Here is a 23,554-nt window from a genome sequence, read left to right as displayed (position 1 = left end):
ACACTAAAAGTGAAGGGATAGAAGAAGATATTCCAGGGGAACTAGGGTGGTTAAGCATCCGACTATTGATTTCTGTTCAGGTCATGATCTCAGGGTCCTGGGATCAAGCCCCACATCAGGTTCAGAGCTGGGCATGGAGCCTGCTTAAGATTCTCTCTTTCCCTCTCCCTCTCTCACTGCCCCTCCCCTCTTCCCCACACACAAGCACACACTCTCTCAAAAAAAAAAAAAAAAGGTATTCCATATAAATGGAAACTAAAAGAAAGCTGGGGTAGCCATACTTATATCAGAAAAACAGACTTCAAAACAAAGATTGGAAGAAGAGAAGAAGAGACAAAGGGCATTATATAATGATAAAGGGGTCAATCCAACAGGAGGATATAACATTTGTAAATACTTATGAACCTAATATAGGAGCATCCAAATATATAAAGCAAACATTAACAAATATGAATGGAGAAATAGCCATACTATAACAGCTTGAATACCCCACTTCCATCAATGGATAGATTATTCACACAGATAATAAGAAAACATCAACCTTAAATGACATGTTAGACCAGACAGACTTAACAGATGTGTGTGTGTGTGTGTGTATATTATATATATATATAATATATACATACAGAACATCCGATCCCAAAGCAACAGAATATACATTCTCAAGTGCACATGGAACATCCTCTAGAATAGATCATATGGTAAGCCACAAAGCAAGTCTGAATAAAGAGGACTGAAATCCCATCAAGCATCTCTTCTAACCACAGTGAAATGAAACTAGAAATCGATTTTTTTTTAAAAGTTTAAAAAAGAGGGAGAAAGGAGAAATTATATTATGGCCAACAAATCACAGAGATTTGTTGCTTATTTTAAGACTAACTTCAATCTTCTTCTGTTCATGTCTTACTATTAATTTAAAAGTCCTAGAACAACTTTATAAAGGAAAGTGACATTCCTCTGTTTTAGCCAGAGTTCTTAAAATAATCTTTAACCTAAAATGTTTCCCAAAGATGGGTGCTCAGTTTAAACACTGGTGGTAATTCAATCAGCTGCAAAATTCAGTTAGCAGTCTCTACATTTACAGGGAAAACCTGACAAAGTATACAAGTATCAATTGCCACAGCTGTGGTTTAAAATGAAACTTTCCCCCACTCCACTTAACTCATCCTTTTTCTCCTAGCCCCTGCTATGCCCCTTTTCGTTTATTCCTGTTTTATGTTGAGACAGTACTTGGTCCCTGGCTCAGTTTAGTGGAGAGTTCAGGGTCATCAGAATAATACCCCTGGAATGCTGCCTCTGAATCAACTTCTCAATTTAGATTATGCTCCTCTTCTTAAGAATCTTGATATACATCCAAATCATAATAAGGCTAGATGTAAATACTAACTGGAAGATTTATTATAATAAAGCAAAAAAAGAAAGAAAAAAATTTTAAGCTTCCTAAAAACCTAATACCATGTACAGTATAATAAATAAAAATAGACATAATTATACTACCTTTGCTGAGCCTGACGGTTTATCAAGTGAGGTAATGAAGGACACAAACAGCGAATAAGACAGATCTATGACCTTATGGAATCTGAGATTCATCCAGTTCTAGGACCATCCCTCCTCAACTGTCCTACAAGGAGAGTGTTGTAGAAAGTTCCAATATGGCACAAATGGGACTCATTACAAAATAACAATGCTTATCTTTTAATAGATTGGGCTTCTGGATTAAGGTTGTGATTGTATTGGAAGCCGGAATTCTCATGGAGGATTGGAAAGGAGAGAGGAAACAGAAGTGGAGAGTGCAAAGCAAGGAACTGAGTTACTCTCCCACCTCACCAGGTTTTTCACCCTCGCTACTAGTTACATAAATCCTATGTGGAATGCAATATTTCACTTATGACAATTTTATTACTTAAGCTTTTCATAAACCTGTCAAACCATGACCTACATGAAACATTTTGTTTTATAGATTCTCGGTTTTAAAAATAAAAACTTTCATCACTCCAAACTAAATGCAATATGAGTGAAGATCACACTACCAAATGATGATTTGATTCTTACCTATAACCACCTGCCCCAGTTAAGGTTTCAAAGTAATTTTTTTAAAAAACCATACTGCAGAAACTAAGGATCTTAAGGAAACTCACTAAAAATTTCCATGAAGATATTTTTACCTTAAAATAATACAACCAAAACACTTCTCTTTAGTTACTATTGCTACAACAACAAAAATGTGAAACGTCACTTTAGGAAATTTACTTTTAAAATAGGTTTAAAAGGTTTAGTCCCCCACTGCATTTCCAATGATAAAAAGAAATCCCATTCAGGATGGAATTATTAAATTATCATCATCTCCCAATCATTTTATTGCATCAATATGTAAGAAAACAAAAAACAGTCATTTATTTCAAGAGGTGATCCAAAAAGACTAAAACTTACATTAATATCAGAAAAGTGCCATGTGAAACAAATCTATATAAACCCCATTTCCATTATAATTACAGAGAAATGACCTCAGATGAGAAGGCAGCAGTGTATGTAGTACAGTTACACAATACTGAAGCTACACTAACAGACAAAGTGACTTAACCTCATTTATAGGAGAAAAGGGAGAGAGGGAGAGGAAAGAAGAAAGAAGACCTGTAAGAATAAAAAAAAAACGATGGAACACAAAAAATCATTTTTGCAAGTTTGCAAGCAGTAAATGATAGTACTCTTCCCAAAAGAAACATGCTGGTCTGCCCTGATACATATAAACAAAATCACATATGAGAATCAAGTATACTAGTATTTGTCAACATGCAGACTACTGCATTCAACCTAGCAAGACACCTGATTAAAAAATTAGCCAAGTAGAAGATTAGTCCACAAGATACCTCAGGTAAAAGAAGAGATTTAGATATACTAAGTCTACAGTCATGATTTTATTGGCCATTCTCCACCACCACGGAAATCAAATACTGAATGCTCTAAATATGCCATTTCCCTCCCTCCCCACCGGAAGTCATAAGAGCTCTCTGATATTGCCATATAAACATATTTTTGTCAAACTAGTATAGACAGTTTAAGTATTACTTGCTGTTCACTGAATTGTAAAGACCATTTCAAAAGGGAAGTAAGAGTTTCCTATACCTGAAGGTTTAATACGAGATGTTTTTTAAATTGTATTTGAGACTTGTCTCTTTTACAAGAGATTCTGATAAGTGATCTACCACATTGAATGCTCCCTAATTTCATACAATTCAACAAATGTCTATTGAGTTATCAGTTACAAAAATAAAAAATACATGCTTCTTTGCACTCCAAATAAATACATGAATATTTCTGATACAACAGACACTGTGACAAATTTTAGAACTGACACATCAAAAAGGGAAATAGAGTATGTCGGTTAAAAGTCAACCTGACTGGGGTGCCTGGGTGGCTCAGATGGTTAAGTGTCTGCCTTCGGCTCAGGTCATGATCCCAGGGTCCTGGGATCGAGCCCCACATCAGGCTCCTGGCTCAGCGTGGAGCCCGCTTCTTCCTCTCCCTCTGCCTCTCCCCCTGCTCATGCTCTCTCTCTCTGTATCTCTGTGTCTGAAATGAATAAATAAAATCTTTAAAAAAAAAAAAAGTCAACCTGACTGAGGAGATTTAAGGAGGACTGGGGAATAGTTAGGATCTGAGGAGAGCCTTCAGGGAAAAGAGAGAGAAGATAGGGTTCCAGAAGCAGAGATGTCATGACAGAAGATGAGCATGAGCTAAAGAAAAGAGGTAGAAACATATCAGTTTGGTTGTCTAAACGAAAGCAGTCTCACTTGGAAGCTTAAAGAAAATGATAGAGCCTCCAATTTCAGGTGGGCTTTCATTTTTCCACAATGAGGGAGTGTATTAGTCAGGGTTCAGAGACTACAGAGAAACAGAACCAATAGGATATATAGAGAGATATATAAGAGATTTGCTGTGGGAATTAGCTCAAGTGATTATGGAGAAGTCCCATGATGTGCCATCTGCAAACTGGAGAACCATGAAAGCCAGTGGTGTAATTCAGTAGGAGTTCCACGAGGAATTGAGACCCAGAGAGGTCAATGATATAACTCTCATAACTCTCATCTGAGGCCAAAGGTCAGGGGGCAGTCAGGAGGGCAGGGGGTTGCTGTGTGTGTAAGTCCCAGACTCCAAAGGGCCAAGAACCTAAAGCTCAAATGTCTGAGGGCAGCAGAAGATGGAATTCCCAGCACAAGGAGCTCGAACAAATTCACCCTTTCTCTGCTTTTTTGTTCTGTTTGGATCCTGGGAGGACTGGTGATGCCCACCCACAGCGGTGAGGGTGGATCTTCTTTACTTAGTCTACTGACTTAAATGCTAATCTCTTCTAGAAACACCCTCACAGACACACCCAGAAATCCTGTTTACCAGCTCTCTGGGCATCCTTTAGGCCAGTCAAGTTGACACAGAAAATTAACCAACACAGGGAGCTGCCACAAGTTTTTGAGAAAGGAAGTGACATGAACAGACCTGTGATTTCTAAAAGTTACCTTCTGAAGCAGATAGGAAGAAAGACTGAAAGAGCAGGACCAGTTTGTAAAAACCTACTGGAGTAGTCAAGAGAGAACTTCCTGAACAAAGCCTGTGGGAGGCATGGACAAAGCACTGAAGTAGAACTCAAAGAATTTCACAGCTGAGTGAATGGGAGACCAACACTCTTCACAAATACTACTACAGCCTCCTGACCAACTTGCAAGATCCCTTCCCAAGCATTCCCCCACCCCAGCCAGAGTGATTGTTTTACAAAGTAAACCATATTGCATCTCAAGGCCCTCCACCCCTCCTCCCTCCATGCCAGTCAAGCGGGCCTTTTCATTTTCTAGAAGTTCAACTTCTTCCCTGCCTCAGGACCCTCATGCACTGCTTTCTATATCTGGAAACTGGCACCTCAGTGTTTTCCACCAGGTGAACCCTAACTGGCCTTCCAATCTCAGTTTAAATGTCTCTCTCTCAAAGAAGCTACCCTCCTAACCCCTCCAATCTAGTCACATGCCCCAACCTTTAAATTCTCTCTTGAAATATGAACCACAAATGTAGACATGGGTTTGTGTTTATATTTTATTAACACCCCCCCCCCGACTATTCCCTGAGAGGCAGGACTATGACTATTTGTTCCCTAGTGTCTGTACCCATAGTTGGCACCTGGCAGGGGCTTAAATGAACACTTGCTCAATGATAAATACACCACAAAAGATCACTTCAGCTGCTCTGCTGGGAAAATGATAATGCCATTACCTAATAAAGGGAACACAGGAACATCAAGTTTGGGGATAAAGTGGAATTCTATCTGGGGAATGTTGAGTTGAAGAAATAGTGGATTAGGTCTGAGCTGTACATGTGGAATCACCAAACAGTGAAGAATAAATGTAACATTGGAAAAGGAGAAGCAAAATAAAGCAAGCAGATCAGAAGAACTTCTATCTAACTGCCAGGAAGAAGAAAACAGACAAAAAGACTGATATTCCTGGGCGCCTGGGTGGCTCAGTCAGTTAAGCGACTGCCTTCGGCTCAGGTCATGATCCTGGAGTCCCAGGATCGAGTCCCACATCGGGCTCCCTGCTCGGCGGGGAGCCTGCTTCTCCCTCTGACCCTCCTCCCTCTCATGCTATCTCTCATTCTCTCTCACTCAAATAAATAAATAAAATTAAAAAAAAAATAGATATTCCTAATATGTAAAAGTCTTATAAAGTAGAAAATACCAACAAACCTAGAGAAAATGAGGCTAAAAAAAAAAAAAGACCGTTAACAGAAAAAGAAAAGCACATGTGCCCTAACCATATTAAAATATATTCAGCCCAATGTGTACCTCAATGTAAATTTGGTGTAATATTATCTTTAAAAATTCATTAACTTAAGTGTCTAAAGATAAAGAAATTTTAAAAGTTAAAAAAAGATATTCAGGGGTGCCTGGGTGGCTCAGTTGGTTAAGTGTCTGCCTTTGGCTCAGGTCATGATTCCAGGGTCCTGGGATCAAGGCCCGCATCGGGCTCCCTGCTCAGCGGGAAGCCTGAAACTCTCCCTCTCCCTCTGCTGCCCCCGCTTCTTGTGCTCTCTTGTGCTGTCAAATAAATAATACCTTAAAAAAAAAAAAAGATAATTTCACTCATAAGGAGATGGAAATTAACAACAAGGCTATTCCATTCAGCAAAAAAACAAAAATTTGACAACACACTCTGATGCCAAAGTTACGTATAGACAAATAGGCACTCTCACACATTACTGATGGGAACAGAGAGAGAGAGAGACATGAGGATAAACCCGGCAATATCTAGTAAGACTGCATACTCATTTACCCCTTGACCCTGCAATTCCACATCTAGGAATCTGTCCCAAATATACAATGGCAAAATATAAAAAGACATGTATATGCACAAGGCCATTTATAGCAGTATTATGAACAAGAAATTAGAAACAATTCAAATGCCCACCAATTAGGAACTGGCTAAATGAACTATGGTCTATTCACTCAATGTAGCTATAAAAGGAATAAGTAATTTACTACTAAGAAGGGATCTCCAGGAGCTATTAAGTGAAAAAAGTAAGGCATACAGCATTCTATGTGAGAAAGGAAGAATATTAATATTTATTTTGCTTATATTTAAAAAAAAAACAGAATGGAAGAACAAGTTTTTAGAATGCAAGTACTTAGAAGGGAAAATAGAGAAACCGGAGATGGAAATCGGACTCCTTTGAATAAATCTTGTTTTGCAGATTTGACTTTGGAAACATGAAGCTGTTATACAGGATTATAAAACAAAATTACATTTTAGAACAATTACTAAGTATCAAAATTAAAATATATAAACTTAAATGTATATCCAGTTGGTGGCATAGCTGTACAGAGAACAATTATTAAGACCCACTTAAACAGTATGGTAGGCAGCCTCTGAGTATGGTGGGCAGACCCAAGACCCCCACACTTCCTGGTATTCACACCCTTAGGTAATTACCTCCTCTTTAGTAGGTACTGTATTTAGAGACTTGTTTCTAAGAATAGAATGCAGCAGAACACCCATGTTCACAGCAGCATTTATTCACAATAGCCAAAAGGAGGAAACAAATGTCCATCAATAAATGCATGGATAAATAAAACACGGTATATACATACAATGGAATATTATTCAGCCTAAAAGAAGGAATGAAATTCTGACACGTGCACACAGATGAAACCTTGAAGACATTCTGCTAAGGTGAAATAAGTCACAAAAGGACCAATACCATATGATGCTAATTACAAAGGACCCAGAGTGGTCAAATTCAGAGACAGAAAGTAGAATAGTGGTTGCCAGGGGCTGAGGCAAAAGGGAGATGGGGAGTTAATAATACTTAATGGGTCTAGAGTTGTGGTTTGGAAAGACAGAAAAAGTTCTGGAGATGGATGGTGGTGGTGATTATACAACAATGTGCATGTACTTAATGCAAACGAACTATACACTCAAAAATGGTTAACATGGTATATTTCATGTTATATATTCTATTATGTACATATATTTTTTAACACATTTTTTTCTTAAAAGAATGCAGAATATGTGATGGGCTGTCACTCTAAGAACAGGTTTTGAAAAGGCCATGGCTTCCATTTTGGACATCCTTTCTCCTTTGCTCCAACCTAACAACCAGCTGCCGTGTTATTAAGTGCCCTGGGGAGAAGCCCAAGGAACTCGTTTCTGGCCAACAGCTAGAAAGGATTTGAGACCTGCCAATAATCACCTGACTGTGCTTGAAAGCACCCCCAAGGGCTCCTTTGTGCCCCCTCCAACTGAGTCTTGGGATGAATGCAGCCCCAGCTGACACTGAGATTGCAGCTTTATGAGAGACCCTGAGCTAGAGGCACCCAGTTAGGCTCCACCCTACAGAAAATGACCCACAGCAACTGAGATAAGGTTTGCTGTGCTAAGCCACTAAGTTTTGGGGTGATTTGTTACACAGCAATAGATAACTAATACACACAGTACTTTGACTAAACATTCCTAAGGGAATGTGCCCCATATCAAAAAAGAATTACAAATTCCATTGCTGGGTACATATCCAAGAAAAAAAGCACCTATGTCCACCAAAAGACATGTACAAGAATGTTCACAGCAACTTTATTCATAATTATCCCAAACTAAAAGCAACTCAAATATCCACAACTGGAGAACAGATAGATTGTGGCATTTCACACAAATGGAATACTACACAGCTATGAAAAAGACAAACTACTATTTCACACAACATTGGTAAATCTCACAGACAAAATGTTGAGCAAAAGAAGACAAAGTTTTAACACTGGTACTGCTATTCTAAGACTTCTGTGTGTATAACATACAGAGGTACTCAAAATGAGGAATTATGAAATGTTCTAATTGTATTATTCCTGGTGTCACTGGGAACCAGGATTCCTAGCTGAGAAAGACAGATATAAAATAAAAAAAGATTGAGCAAAACTCTTATAGAGCTGAAACAGAATTGGAAGTATTAGTATGAACTCATGAGGTTCTCTATCTTAAAAAAAAATTCTCCCCTAATTTTGACTACTGAAAATACCTAGAAACAATGATCAATCCATTAGAAATGAGAACCCCTAGAGCCCAGAGTATAGTCTTAAAATCCTATTCCCCAGTAAAGGAATTGGGGTCCCTCGGGTCCAGGGATACCAGGCATAGGGAGGAAATGTACATGATGTACCTGGAACTCTTTGTCATACCAGATAATCAAGAAGCTATCAAAAACTACTAGAGCCATGTCAAAATAACTCAGTAAGCAACTTTAAAAGGCTCCGACTGACCAAAGTTTAAATAATTTAAGCATCAATAAAAATAATCCATTACGTTTAAATCTAAGAGTCCTTAATGAGTCTAGGGGAGAAGGGGCAACCCTAACTGATCACTACTGCAGAAGGCTGATATAAACAACTCATTGTTTTGAAACTGGTAAGCCAGGGGAAACTATCAAGCTTTTCTCCAACCTTTCCTATACAAACTATACAAGTAGGTAACAAATAGTATATGAGGAACAGTTTCTCTTTATAGAAGATTTCACATGATAAATGAACAGTAAAGCTATAGTATTAACACATCACTATCTTGCAACCCCTAATTATTTAATAGACCTAAAGCAGGGAGTCCATCACCTGTTTTTGTAAATAAAGTTTTATTAAAACACAGCTACACTCATTCATTTACATTTTATCTATGGCTGCTTTCCCATTTCAAGGACAAAGTTAGTAGTTGCATCAGAGGAAATCAGATGGCCCACAGTGGGTAAAATACACACTATCAGGCCCCTTACAGCGAAAGTTTGCCATCCCCTGATCTAAAGCATTGAGCACAAATGTCAACTAATCAACATTAAAAGAGGGAGAACTAAAAGCTGTGTGCACCAGACACTTGCCAAAACACACAGACTTGCCAAAAGAAAGTGAACCTGAATCTGAGTTAAGTCTCTAGATCCAAGTACCAACTAACAAGAAATACAAAGGACAGAGGAGTATGTTCAATCACTTCACAGGAATGTAATCAGGAGCATCCACATCTATGGGACAAAGACCCAATTTGTCAACAAATAAATTTTAAGGACAAGGACAACCTTAGGAGAAAAATTAAAATTGCAATGAAGGGAGGGCTTATCTAGATGCTGATTCAATCAAGTCAACTGCTTTAAAAATGTATAAAAGAATCAAAATTACCACCAACTGGATATTTTATTACATTGGGATTGTTGCTGTTTTTTAAAGGTGATAATGGTATTGTAGTTGTATTTTTTTTTTTTTTTTAAGATTTTATTTATTTGACAGAGAGAGAGACAGCGAGAGCAGGAACACAAGCAGGGGGAGTGGGAGAGGGAGAAGCAGGCCTCCCGGCAAGCAAGGAGCCCAATGCGGGGCTCGATGCCAGGACCCTGGGATCATGACCTGAGCCGAAGGCAGACGCTTAACGACTGAGCCACCCAGGCACCCCTTGTAGTTGTATTTTTTAAAAGAAGATCTGCTACTTTAAGAATACATACTGAAATACAAATAAATTATATGATGTCTAGGATTTGCTTTAAAATGATACAGGAGTGGGAGAGAAGTCAGTGGGAGATAGACAAACAATTTGGCAATGATTTGATAATTATTAAACCTGAGTGATGAATACAAGGGGGTTCATTACAATAGTCTGTTTATTTTTATATAAATTTTAAATTTTCCATAATAAAAATTAAAAATAAAGCAAACATTTCTTATTCAGACACCAAAAAAAATCTGAAGTAAAAAGAAGAATAGGTCAGAAAAGTGTGGGGCACCTGGGTGGCTCAGTCGGTTAAGCGACTGCCTTCGGCTCAGGTCATGATCCTGGAGTCCCGGGATCGAGTCCCGCATCGGGCTCCCTGTTTGGCAGGGAGTCTGCTTCTCCCTCTGACCCTCCTCCCTCTCATGCTCTCTCTCATTCTCTCTCGCTCTCTCTCAAATAAATAAATAAAATCTTTAAAAAATAAATAAATAAAAAAAAAAGAAAAGTGTGTTAGATCACCCCAAAAAGCAACTGGACTGTGACAAGGTATGGATCTTTCAAAGGAATGATAAGAAGCCAACTTTGAAAAGAACCAGTTCAGGGATCAAGTAAATGATTGCTGAGTAGATCCAAACTTAGTCATGTGTCCTTTTCCAACTATATCAAGCATCTAGAACTAGGGGGGAAAGGATATATATGGCAAAGGAACTTAGGTTTGAGATTTGGTAAGGCAGTTACTCAGAATTTTTAAAAGGCAAGAGAATATAAGATGCAAGAATGATCATGGAGTTTGGGTAAGAGGAAAGCTAATGAGGCTAGGAAATAGCTCACTTGGTTAGAAAAACAAAAAAATGCCAAGAAACTGCAAGTCATAATAAAGACTAAGAACAGATTTGAGAAGTGGGATGTGACAGAGGGTAATGATCATGACAGGAAACTTTCCAAAACCTCAGAAACAGAAGTGTTCCAGGTGATGGTGAAGCCTAAGGTAAGAAGGGGTGGGGTGTGAGCAGTATGTAGAATTTTGGGGCTCCAGTCCCAGTGAACTAATGCTGGTTAACTAACTGGTTTCAACTACCTGCCAAAGAATCACACCCTTCTCCCAAGCTTATTTCAAAAGGTTATCTGTATGTGTAAGGGGCCCAGGACTGGAAGCTCTGGTCTAAGATGTAGTGATCCTGGAAAATTAGTAAGGTGAAAATGATGGAGGCTAGGCAGACAAAGAAGCATGATGAGAGCCACCAACATGATACAAGAGACAGAAAGGGAGTATCGGAGTCAAATAATGGAAAATTCCGGAGGTCAAGAGAAGAATAAAAATGTGGAGAGAAATAAAAGACATCAAAACAAAACGATTAATTGAAAAATGTTCGGTTAGTGGAAGCCTTATTGGAACTCCGTAATTCAAAGAATATAGTCTAAAAATCTATCAAAGGAGTTACAGAAGAAAGGTATCCTCAAAAAACCAACAATCTACCAATTTGTTCATTACAATCATAAAAGTGTTAGATGTATGAAAGCACCAAAACACCTTATAAATCATTTAGTTTAATTCACTCATTTCATAGATGAGAAAACTGAGCTCTACTAAGGCTAATTAACTTGCACTCAAAAACACAATGCAATTAATGATTAGAACTAGGGCTAAAACGTACCCCATTCTGCACTCAACCTCCCTACCTTGCATCCTCACCTAACACCATGGTTCCATTTGGTGACTTCTCTACAGTGCTAAATGTCATTATATATTTCCATGCATCAAGAGCAGGCATTTGGTAAATATTTGTTGACTAACACTCAAAATAAGCCTACTTCAATAATTTTCTTTTAAACGTCTCCTATAACAGCAACTGGTTCTGCTCAATTTTATGCCTCTGCCCCACCCCACCCCCACCCGGCCAAAAATGTATTGAGTAAATCTCAGGGATGTTCAAAAAACATGTTGGCTAACTAGCATCTATGCTTCCAAAAACTGTTAGAATATGAAAAGGCACACATAGTGCCAGGCTAAAAAAAGAAGAGTTGGCATCACACACCTCTCTTATCATCTCCATAAATATGTAACTACATAATGTACATCAATAGGAATTAAGACAATGTTCTTGACCCAGTGGACTCCACGTACCTAAATAGATAGGAAAAGACAGTAATGGGATGAACTACCCAACCTTCCAATAAGGGATTAATGGAGTACATATAGAGTACATAATGTATATACAGTTGTTTATATATTTTTATATTCTTTATAAATATCAGATATTACACTGGACCTAGAATCTCATATGGAAAGAATGTTCTGAAGCCTCCAAAAATCTCACGTTGCTATTTTTAGATGTGATTTTTAAAAATTAGCAAAAAAAAAAAAAAAAAAATGCAGGTATTACTCATCTGTGAGAAGAGAAGGCACAATAGAAGGCAATCCCCCCCACAAAAAAAATTGTTTTCACAAAGTTCTATTATTCTGTTAAAAAGTACATATCCTTGGGGTGCCTGGGTGGCTCAGTCCGTTTAGTGTCTGGCTCTTGGTTTCAGCTCGGGTCATGATCTCAGGGCCCAGGGATGGAGTCCGAGTCAGGCTCAGTGCTCAGCGGGGAGTCCCCTTGTCCCTCTCCCTCTGCCCCTCCTCCCCCTTGTGCTCTCTGTCTCTCTCTCAAATAAATAAAATCTTTTTTTAAAATAAATAGAAAAGGGGGCGCCTGGGTGGCTCAGTCGTTAAGCATCTGCCTTCGGCTCAGGTCATGATCCCAGGGTCTTGGGATCGAGCCCCGCATCGGGCTCCCTGCTCCACGGGAAGCCTGCTTCTCCCTCTCCCACCGCCCCCCCCCCCCGCTTGTGTTCCCTCTCTCATTTTGTCTCTCTCTGTCAAATAAATAAATAAAATCTTTAAAAAAATAAATACATAAACAAAATAAATAAATAGAAAAAATAAAACATACATATCCTTACCACTTAGAACAGGTTGTTGAGGCACAGAGTTTGTAGAAAAGACACCAATTTGGGAAAGGATCCATCTAGAAGCTTTTTCAGTGTGGAGCTTGTACTTTATAGGCACACGAGTGGGCTCGCTGGTGCAAAGCAGTAGTGATTCACCATGTACAAAGCAGAATATGGGATATTAAAGGCTGGAAGACAAAAAATGAGAGAAAAGAAAGAAATATGGTTATTAGTAATACCCATGTTTAAAACAGAAGTTGTAACATTTTAGCAGTTTTCATAGAATATCATTATTGAAATTAGTTTTTATCATTGAGAATCTAGACAAGAAGAACTTTCTTGCATAAAAATCTCAACTACAAAGGGAAAGACTATCTGGAGAGAGAAAACAAAATGAGAATTAGTCTTTTGAAGGATTTAAAGATTTTTTTTGCCACCCACAACATCTTTCTCAAATGTATTATAAATTTCCTTACCATCTAAACATAATTAACTGTTCCTTAATGACACAAGAGCAATCATAAGAGTGCTTCCCTAGTACTTGAGGACATATACCTTATGGGACTTGGGGTAATAACCCTAGAACTGCCTTTATTTCAAAAGGTACACCCCAAAGTACCCTAAGAAATAAGCACTTTCTGTTGCTGGTGATAATGTCAATATCTACAAAATTAAGAATGTCTTTATCCTTTGACCCAACAATCCTATTTCTGGGACATTCTCCTACAGATATACTTGTACACTCACAAAATCAAGCATACAGCAGGACTGTTGTGGGATTATTTGTAAAAGTGAAATACAGGAAACAACCAGTTACACATGACCCAGCAATCCACTCCTGGTTATATACCAAGAGAAATAATAAGATATATACCTGCAAAAATATGTATATAAATGTTCATAGTAGGGTTATTTGTAATAACCAAAAGGCAGAAACAATACAAATGTCATCAACTGATGAATGAATAAAATGTGGTATATCCCATCCAATGGAATATTTCTGCCTCAAACAAGAATGAAGTACTGATACATGCTACAAAATAGATGAATCTTAAAAACATTATGCTAAGTAAAAGAAACTAATCACAAAAGGCCACACAGGCCGCATATTACGTGATACTATTTATATGAAGTGCCTAGAATAGACAAATCTACATACAGAGAAAATAGACTAGTGGTTGACTAGGGCGGGTGGGGGGAGAGGAGGAATGACTGCTAATCGGTACAGTGTTTCTTTTGGGGATGCTGAAGATGTTCTAAAATCAACTGTGGTGATGGCTGCACAATTTTGTGAATATTGTACACTTCGGTGATTTGCATGGTATGTGAATTATATCTTAATGAAGCTGCTATATTAAAAAAATATATATGTAGTCTGTAGCTTCTTCACCACTGACCAGTATTTCCCATATTATTCCTTATCACCTTCCAACACTATATAATGGGAAAGGCACTGGATTCAAGATAAAACAGGACTCTTGCTAATCTTAAACCATAAATGAACCAGAACTTTCAAGTTTCAATTTCCTCTTGGGGGAGGCAGGGAATCCTCTGTGTTACACCGTCTTATTTTTTCCCTAACAATTGAGCTGCATGCTTACCAAGAGTAAACTATATCTGCCCCAAAATCTGTTTATGCCAATTGTATTTGCAATAATTATGTAACTTAAATATTACATCAAAAATATGAGTGCAAAGAAAATGCTGGGTCTCTGAAAATTAAGCTGTATGATTTGAAAAAGCCAAGTTCCTTAAAAAATATCCTAAAGAGAAGGCCTGAGTTATACAAATGATTGATGATGTATAAGCATTTTATACTTTTCAATTATAAAATATTTAAGGTATTTATCTTTCTAATGATTCCTCACTTTAAACAAATTTTCTGTGTAACCAACCCAACTACCGGTTGATTATACAACCAATATTGTATAAGAAAGTTTACTCTATACAAGTAGTTTGTATAAAAAAACTGACAAAGTACACCACTATTCCTACCAATCTATCTCACGCTCTAAAGAGTGACGGTTGACCCTACTGAGTTCTGTCTTAGAGACGCTGAAACTTTTCTACTCTTTAAGCTCCCAGGCCCACCACAGTCTTGAACTCTACAGATAACTTGTCTCTTAAACTAAAAGAGGATGCCCAATGTAAACTCTTCAAATTCAATTCAAGGGTGCTGAAATCCCTCTTCCTATGCTCTTAGGTTCTCCAAATCCTCCCTTTTCAAAGTTACACTTACATCTGACCTATATATTCAGATGACCATTAAGCAAAAAAAAAAAATTTTCTCACATTCACGCACCATAGACTCCTCTTGATTTCCTCCTAGCACGCATTTGTGCCTCTTCTTTCTCACCTATCAACTTATCCTCGATTTCCAATCACTTGCACTCTGACTCCAATACTAAATACTAAAATACTCTTCCTAATGACTTCAAAAGAATTCTAAGTGCCCATTCTAACTTGCATCTGACCTCCCCTCCCTCACTACTCCAATGCACCTCAGAGATTGCTGCCAAATACACAACTGTGATCACAAAATTCTCTGGCTTGGTAATATACAGTGGTACTCCTAATTCCTACAGAATAAAGTCCAGAAATTTATTAGCCTCAAAGTCAAGATCCTAATGGCAGAAAGTCAACTGCTAGCACATCTCCCTAATATTCTCTAGACTACAGTCAGGCTGAACTCTGCTCCATGCAAACATATCCCATTCCTACACCCACATTCTTTTTCCATCTAGAATGTCCACTCTTTGTTTCGATGCACTGAAATTCCTCTAAAGTCATTTCTAAAGTAGAAAATCACTTATCCAACTCGAGCACTGGATTTCTCAACCGTCACACCTTCAAGGACTATTTTATAAAGATCATAAAGTGCTACAACTATAATAAGTATTATTAAGTATAAACTAAGAGCCAGCATATATCACTCAACAAATGTGGTTACTGTTATTCACTCAACAGAATAAGTGCTCTATAAATATTTTTCAAATTGAAAATTTGAAAAAATTGTATTTTCCAGCCATACCACACTCTTTGCCCTAAAAACAATAGTTCAAGGTTTGATACCTCTGAAAGTTAAGATGATGAAAATTTCTGATAATCAATAGTTTTCAATGGATGGGAATCTCATACAGATTCATGGTATAAGAACAGTAACCCACTACTTCATTATTTAGTCAAGAGCAACTTGATTCATAATCATTTCACAGTATATGTCAAGTCATTATGCTGCATGCCTTAAACTTAGTGTTGTATGTCAATTATATCTCAATAAAAAGTGGGGGAGACAACTTGATTCAGTAATATCTACCAAAAATACGAAATGCAAGGCATACCAAAAAAACCAGTAGTTTCATCATTTGTTTTTTTAAAAAATTGTGGTGAAATACACCTAACATATAATTTACCATCTTAACCATTTTTAAGTGTGCAGTTCAGTAACATTAACGTACATCCACACTGTTACACAAACATCACCACCATTCATCCATCTCCAGAACTCTTTCCATCTTGCAAAATTGAAACTCTGTGACCATTAAACACTAACTCCCCATTCCCTCTCCCCAGCCCCTGGTTACAAGCATTCTACTCTCTCTGTCTAGGAGTCTACTCTGGGGACCTCACTGGAGTGGGATCACACAGGATTTGTCCTTTGTGACTGGCTTATTTCACTGAGCATGATATCCTCAAGGTTCATTCATCTTATCATTTACCTTTTCAACAAGAACTTCAAAACCACACAAAGGACATGGTTTAAACACATTCTAGTTTAAACTCATGGTTTACACATTCTCTGTACCCTGGAGATTTAGAGGACTCAAACTACAAAAAGAAAGGGAAAAGGAAAACACATAGTGGATAATCTGGTATGATACCAGGCATTCTGCTAGGTGCATTTCGCAGACAATTAAGTCCACACGACCCTGAGGAGGTAGGGTTATTATTATTCCCAATTGGTAAAAGAAAAAGAAGGCTCAGGAAACCATGCAGTATTAGGTAGGCCTCCTATGTTACTTTCCTATTTCCACTTTGTTTTTATCATAGAAGTTATTACTATCTGACATATATCCACATATACATTTATCTCCTTATGTGCAAATTATATGTAGACCAAATAAAGTTGGAAATCACCACACTAGCGCAAGGGTCACAGTTATATAACAAAGTTGTGTCTATTATACAACATAGTTTAAAATCCAAACATCTTACAATCTCTGGCTTTTCTGAGATGCTTTTCCACAGGTACATTTCTTAGATACTCAGAATTTGGGAGACCTTATTGCTGCTAAAGATATATTCAGAGATATTTCTGCCCAGCAGGGATGGGAGGTGGGAGGCAAGGGAGGGCCGGGGTAGAGGATAAAATTCCAACTGAGAAGTCCAAGGAGGCTTGTCCTCAATGACCCCAAATTTAGTATAACATCCCTATGTTCTATAAATTTGGTTGTTTCTATCAAACTTTACCTGAGGACTCTTCTACGAAGCATGAGTTTACAATAGAAGGGGAGATACAAGGTTATGATGTATGGTCTACTTATACTTTAAATATAGTCTCACTATAATATTAGCTATAGTTAACAGTAATTTGATTTCCTTCTTCGCTTCAGAATGAAAGTAAATATTCCTACCATCCTGTATTGCTATATTTTCTCCCTCAAATTAGCTAAAACTTTTATTTCAAGAAATTATTAAATACCTAACATTTAAGCTGCTTAAACTATATTTTTTCATAATTTAAATTATAGCAAATAACTCCACAATTAGAAGAATTTAAAATGTTATGAAGCAAAATCTGATTGTTTAAGGGCTCTCTAAATAAATTCCTACTTGTAACAAAGCCTACAATTCCCATTAACTTATTGTTTTCATAAAATAATTTCTTTTGCACACAGTATGAAAAATGTTACTCATAAAAGAAGTACTGTGTTCACAAAATAATTTTATCTTCATTGATGTAATACGAAGTCAGTGGTTTCCTTTTTGTGGTAAACAATGGGTCTTAGGAAACACATTCCCCGTAAAATGTCTTTTACATTTTTTTATACACAATTGGTTCAACTTCCTAATAATCACTATTTACCAGAAATGTGAAAGATAAAAATCTGTCAAGATACACAATAAGATTAAGCAAGCCAAAAGAGAAAAATAAAATTATAAAGTTTCCCTAAAGAGGGTGGGGTAGAGAAAACTCAACCTAACACCAACAATCTCCAAGCCATTTTTAAAACAGAATACTGGTTTCAAGCTGACAAAAATCCACATCTTTTTTCTCCCTTCCCAAAGGACCATGCCCATCAGCATACAAACATTCTTAATGATCCCCACCTTAAGGGAAGGACAAAAAGAGCCCTCCGATGACATTGTGATTTGTAATAAGAAATATATATTTGGTCTTTGTCCCATTTCTGGCACAGAACTCCCAAAACCCTTACAATTTCCTAAGTGATGACAGCCTTAAAGGTGTCTTTTGTTGTTAATGAGGTGACTTTTTGGACCACACCCAAGGATCAGAACTAGTTGCCAGGAGAACCAACCTGTGATTAGAGGGTTGGAACTTTCAGTGTCACCCCAGCCCCTCACGTGGTGTCAGCGGGGAGGCTGGAGGTTGAATCAATCGCCAATGGCCAAAGACACAATCATCATGCCGGTGTAATGAAACCTCCATAAAAACACAAAAGGACGGGGTCCGGAGAGCTTCCGTGTTGCATACGTGCAGATGTGGGGAAAGTGGCACACTCAAGGGCATGAAAGCTCCTCACCCTTTCCCCATAGCTTGCCCTATGCATCTCTTCCATCTGGCTGTCGCCCAGTTTTATAATAAATTAGTAACCTAGTAAGTAAAATGTTTCTTCGAGTTCTGTGAGCCACTCCAGCAAATGAATTGAACCTGAGGAGGAATCTGCTGGAACCTCTAATCTATAGCCAATAGGTCCAGGAGCACAGGTTGACAAGCTGGACTGGTGTCTGAAGTGTGACTTTGGGGGTTGGGGGTAGAAGGGAGTGGAGATGGTCTTATAGGACTCACCCCTTAAACTGTACGATCTGATGATATCTCCAGGTAGTGTTAGAATTGAAATGAATTGTAGGACACCCAGCAGGGGTCTAAGAATTGCTTGGTGGTATGGGAAAGCCCCATATACACACATACTGGAACTGGTGACCAGATCATTTACCTCCCTTGACCACAAAACCCCTGTCAGTGACTACAGCATCTCTTTGCTCCCTTTTATAATAAAAGTCACCCACATAGTTGCCTCTATGCAGTATTTCACTTCCCTTCTTTGTCCTATTTTTTCTTCTATCCACTACACGGCTTTTTACCTTCCACTCCATAGGACTGCTTGTCAATGTCACTAATGACCTCCACCCCTCATGAAATCTAAAGGTTAATATCAGGCCTCATCTGAATTGACTCTACAGCAACATTTCTCTCCCTCCTTTTTGAAAGACCTTCACCTGGATTGCAAAATGCCACACTGCTGGTTTTCTTCTTCTTCCTTATGAGCTGCAATTCCTCTGCCTCTTTCCCACTTCAGAACATTGGAGAGCACAGGGTCAGTCCCTGCCCTCTTGTCCACTGACATTTACCTCTAAGTGACCTTACTTATCCAGTCTCAAGATCTTACATTCAAACTTGGGATTTGTCAGCATATAGATGGTATCTCTAGCCCCATTCTCTCTCCTGAGCATGAACCTCAAAAATTTAATCATCCATTTGGACACCAAATAAGACTTCAAACTCAGCTCTTAATACATCCCCCTAAATCTTTACCGCCCCCAGCATTGTACCTCAGCAAATAATACCTCTAGAAGTTACCACTTCATCCTAACAAAAAGTAAAAAGATGAACGGAAAATGCAAAAACTCTAGATGCATAAAAAAAGTGAGGTCATAGGGCAAATCACTACTCCCAGAATTGAAGAAACAGACAAATACAGAGAATCATAAATTAATGGAATAGAAACTTCCATGGAGATCAGTGCCAGGGTAAGAAAACCTGAACTATTAAGATTTTTATTTTATTATTATTTTTTTTTAAGTAATCTCTACATCCAACATGAAGCTCGAACTTACAACCCTGACATCAAGAGTTGCGTGCTCTACCGACTGAGCCAGCCAGGCACCCAAGAAGTCTGTTTAGGACTCTCTCTCCCTCTCCCTCTGCCCCTCCCCCTGCGCATGTGCTCGTGCTCTCTTTCTCTGACATAAATGAATCTTTAAAAAAAGAAAACTGAAAAGAAAAAAGACTGGAAAAAAAATAGAATATCCTAGAAATGTAGGACACTACAAAATAGGTCACATATACATAATAAGAATACTAGAAGAACAGAAGAAATATTTGAAACAATAATGACGGAGAATTTTTCCAAATTAATGTCAGACACCAAACTACAGATCTAGGAAACTCAGAGACCACCAAGCAGGATAAACACCAAAAAAAAAAAAAAAACTTCGACCAGGCATATCACACTCAAAATGCAGAAAAATCAAAAATAAAAAGTCCTGAAAGAAGCCAGAGGGGGAAGAAAACACCCTACCTATGGAGAAGCAAATATAAGAATTACATTTGACTTCTCAGAAACCATGCAAGAAGAGAGTAAAGTAAAATATTTAATATACTGACAGAAAAAAAAAATCTAGAATTCTGTACCCTGCAAAATCATCATTTAGAAATGAAGGAGAAATAAAGACTTTCTCAAACAAAAACCAAGGTAATTTGTTGCCAATAGACCTCTTAATGTACATAAAGAAAGGAGGAGCATCAAAGAAGGAGTAAGGGAAGGTAAAATTAAAACTTTTTCTTACTCTTAATTGAGCTAACAACAGTTCGTTCAAAGTACTAGCAACAATGTATTCGATTATATATGCTTATATAAATGAAATGAATGAAAAAGGGAAGGGTGAGAGGAATTAGGATTATTTTATTATAAGGTAATTGCACTACCCATGAAATAGTATAGTCTTATTTGAAAGTGGATTTGGATTCCTTGTAAATGTATATTGCAAACTCTAGGGCAATGACTAAAAACAATTTTTTGAAGTACAATAAGCTAAGAGAGGAGAAAAACAATCATATAAAATGTTCAAATTAAAACCATAAAAGGCGGGGTGCCTGGGTGGCTCAGTCATTAAGCGTCTGCCTTCGGCTCAGGTCATGATCCCAGGGTCCTGGGATCGAGCCCTGCATCGGGCTCCCTGCTCCACGAGAGGCCTGCTTCTCCCTCTCCCACTCCCCCGCTTGTGTTCCCTCTCTCACTGCGTCTCTCTGCCAAATAAATAAATCTTAAAAAAAAAAAAAACATCAAAGGCAGAAAAAGATTAGAATCCAAAAAAGAGAACAAAAAACAAGGCCACAATTAGGAAACAGTAACAAATATGATAGTTATTAATTCAACTACAGCAATAATCAGTTTGGACATTGTCTAAATGCACCAATTAAAAGAGAACTGTCACAGTAAATCAAAAAGCAAGGCAGACTGTCTACAAGAAACCCACTTTAAATGTAAAGACACGTATGGATTAAAAGTAACTGCATGGAGGGGCTCCTGGCTGACTCAGTCAGTAGAGCACTCAATTCTAGATCTCAGGGTCATGAGTTCAAGCCCCACACTGGGTGTGGAGTTTACTTTAAAAAAAAAAAAAAAAGGTAACTTCATGGTGAAAGATATACCCGCTAACACTAATCAAAATAAAAATGGAACAGCTATATTACTTTCATACAGAGCAGATTTAAAAGCAAGGAAAGTTATTAAGGATAAAGAGGACCATTACATAATGACAAAAGGGTCAATTCTCCAAGACCTAACAAGCCTCAATGTGTATATGCCTAACAATAGAACATCAAAATACATGAGGCAAAAACTGTTAAAACTGCAAGGAGAAATAAATGAATCTATTATAGTTGAAGACATCAACACTGCTCTTTCAGAAATGAACAGATTCAGCAGGCAGAAAATCAATAAGGACATAGCTGAACTCTACAACACCATCAATCGGCTGGATGTAACTGACATACCTAGACTACTTCATTCAGCAAGAGCAGAATACACATTCTTTCCAAGCTCATATGGAACATTCACCAAAACAGACCACATTCTGGCCCACAAAATACAACTTAGTGAACTTAAAAGAACAAAACCCTGCAATGCCTACTCTCAGTTCATGGTGGAATTCAACCAGAAATCAATGACAGAAAGATAACTGAAGGGGCACCTGGGTGGCTCAGTTGGTTAAGCTTCTGCCTTCAGCTCAGGTCATGATCCCGGGGTCCTGGGACGGAGCCCCATATAGGGCTCCAGGCTCAGCAGGGAGACTGCTTCTCCCTCCACCCCTCCCCCTGCTCATGCCCGCTCTCTCTCTCTCTCTCAAATACATAAGTCTGGAAAAAAAAAAAAAAGGAAAGGCTAACTGGAAAATCACAAAATACTTGGGAGATTAAAGAATACACTTTTTTTTTCCCCAAGATTTTATTTATTTGTCAGACAGAGAGAGAGCACAAGCAGGGGGAGCGGCAGGCAGAGGGAGAAGCAGACTCCCCACTGAGCAGGGAGCCTGATGTGGGACTCGATCCCAGGACCCTGGGATCATAACCTGAGCCAAGGGCAGATGTTTGACTGAGCCACCCAGGCATCCCTAAAGAACATACTTCTAAATAATACATGGTCAAAGAAGAAATCTCAAAAGAAATTTTAAAATATTTTGAACTGAATGAAAATGAAAATTCTTAAAATTTGTGGGATGTATCAAAAGCAGTGCTTAGATGGAAATTTATAGTAGTAAATATGTATATTAATCTAAAATCAGCAATCTAAGTTTCCACTTTAGAAAACTAGAAAAAGAGCAAATTAAATTCAAAGTAATCAGAAGGAAAGAAATAAGAATTAGAGCAGAAAACAGTGAAACTGAAAACATGAAATCAATAGCGAAAAATCAATGAAACCAAAAGCTGGCTAAGAAAAACAGGAGAGAGGACACAAATTACTAATATCAAAAATGAAAGCAGGGACGGGCCCACACCGGGCTCCTTGTTCAGTGGACAGCCTGCTTCTCCCTCTCTCTCTGTCACTCCCCCTGCTTGTGCTCTCTCAGTCTGTCAAATAAATAAATAAAATTAAAAAAAAAAAAATGAAAAAGGGGACATCACTACAGATTCCATATACATTAAAAAAATAAATACTATGAACAAGTATATGCCCACAAATTTAATAACCTAGATGAAATGGACTAATTCTTTGAAAATATAATCTGAATGGCCCTATACTTATTTTTCAAAATTCAATCAGTAATTAATTGAAATATTATTCTGAAACTGAAAACACTAGGCCCAGATGTGTTCACTGGTGAATTCTCCCAAACAGTTATGGAAGAACTATAATAATTCTCTACAATAACTTTCAGAGATTAGAAGCAGAGGGAATACTTCCTAACTCATTCTATGAGGCCAGCAGTATCAAAAGACATTTGAAAATCAATTAATGTAATCTATCACATTAACAGGCTAAAAAAGAAAAATCACATGACCGTATCAATGGATACAGGAAAGCATCTGACAAAATCCAACACCCATTCATGATAAAAACACTCATTAAATTGGAATAGAGGGCAACTGCTTCAACTTG

General features: G+C 37.8%; 1 protein-coding gene across 1 annotated transcript in view; it reads right to left on the bottom strand.

The window, feature by feature from the left end:
- FRYL (FRY like transcription coactivator) overlaps window positions 1-23,554 on the bottom strand; it is a 242,644-nt gene that overhangs the window by 192,194 nt on the left and 26,896 nt on the right. The window contains exon 2 of the mRNA XM_081812875.1: window positions 12,942-13,117. The gene's annotated coding sequence lies outside the window, so the exon portion shown is untranslated. The remainder of the gene's footprint in view (window positions 1-12,941; window positions 13,118-23,554) is intronic.

This window comes from Leptonychotes weddellii, chromosome 2 (genome assembly GCF_054177405.1).
Source record: "Leptonychotes weddellii isolate Sample4059 chromosome 2, ASM5417740v2, whole genome shotgun sequence".
Classification (NCBI taxonomy): domain Eukaryota; kingdom Metazoa; phylum Chordata; class Mammalia; order Carnivora; family Phocidae; genus Leptonychotes; species Leptonychotes weddellii.
This window is presented reverse-complemented; position numbering and strand designations above follow the sequence as displayed.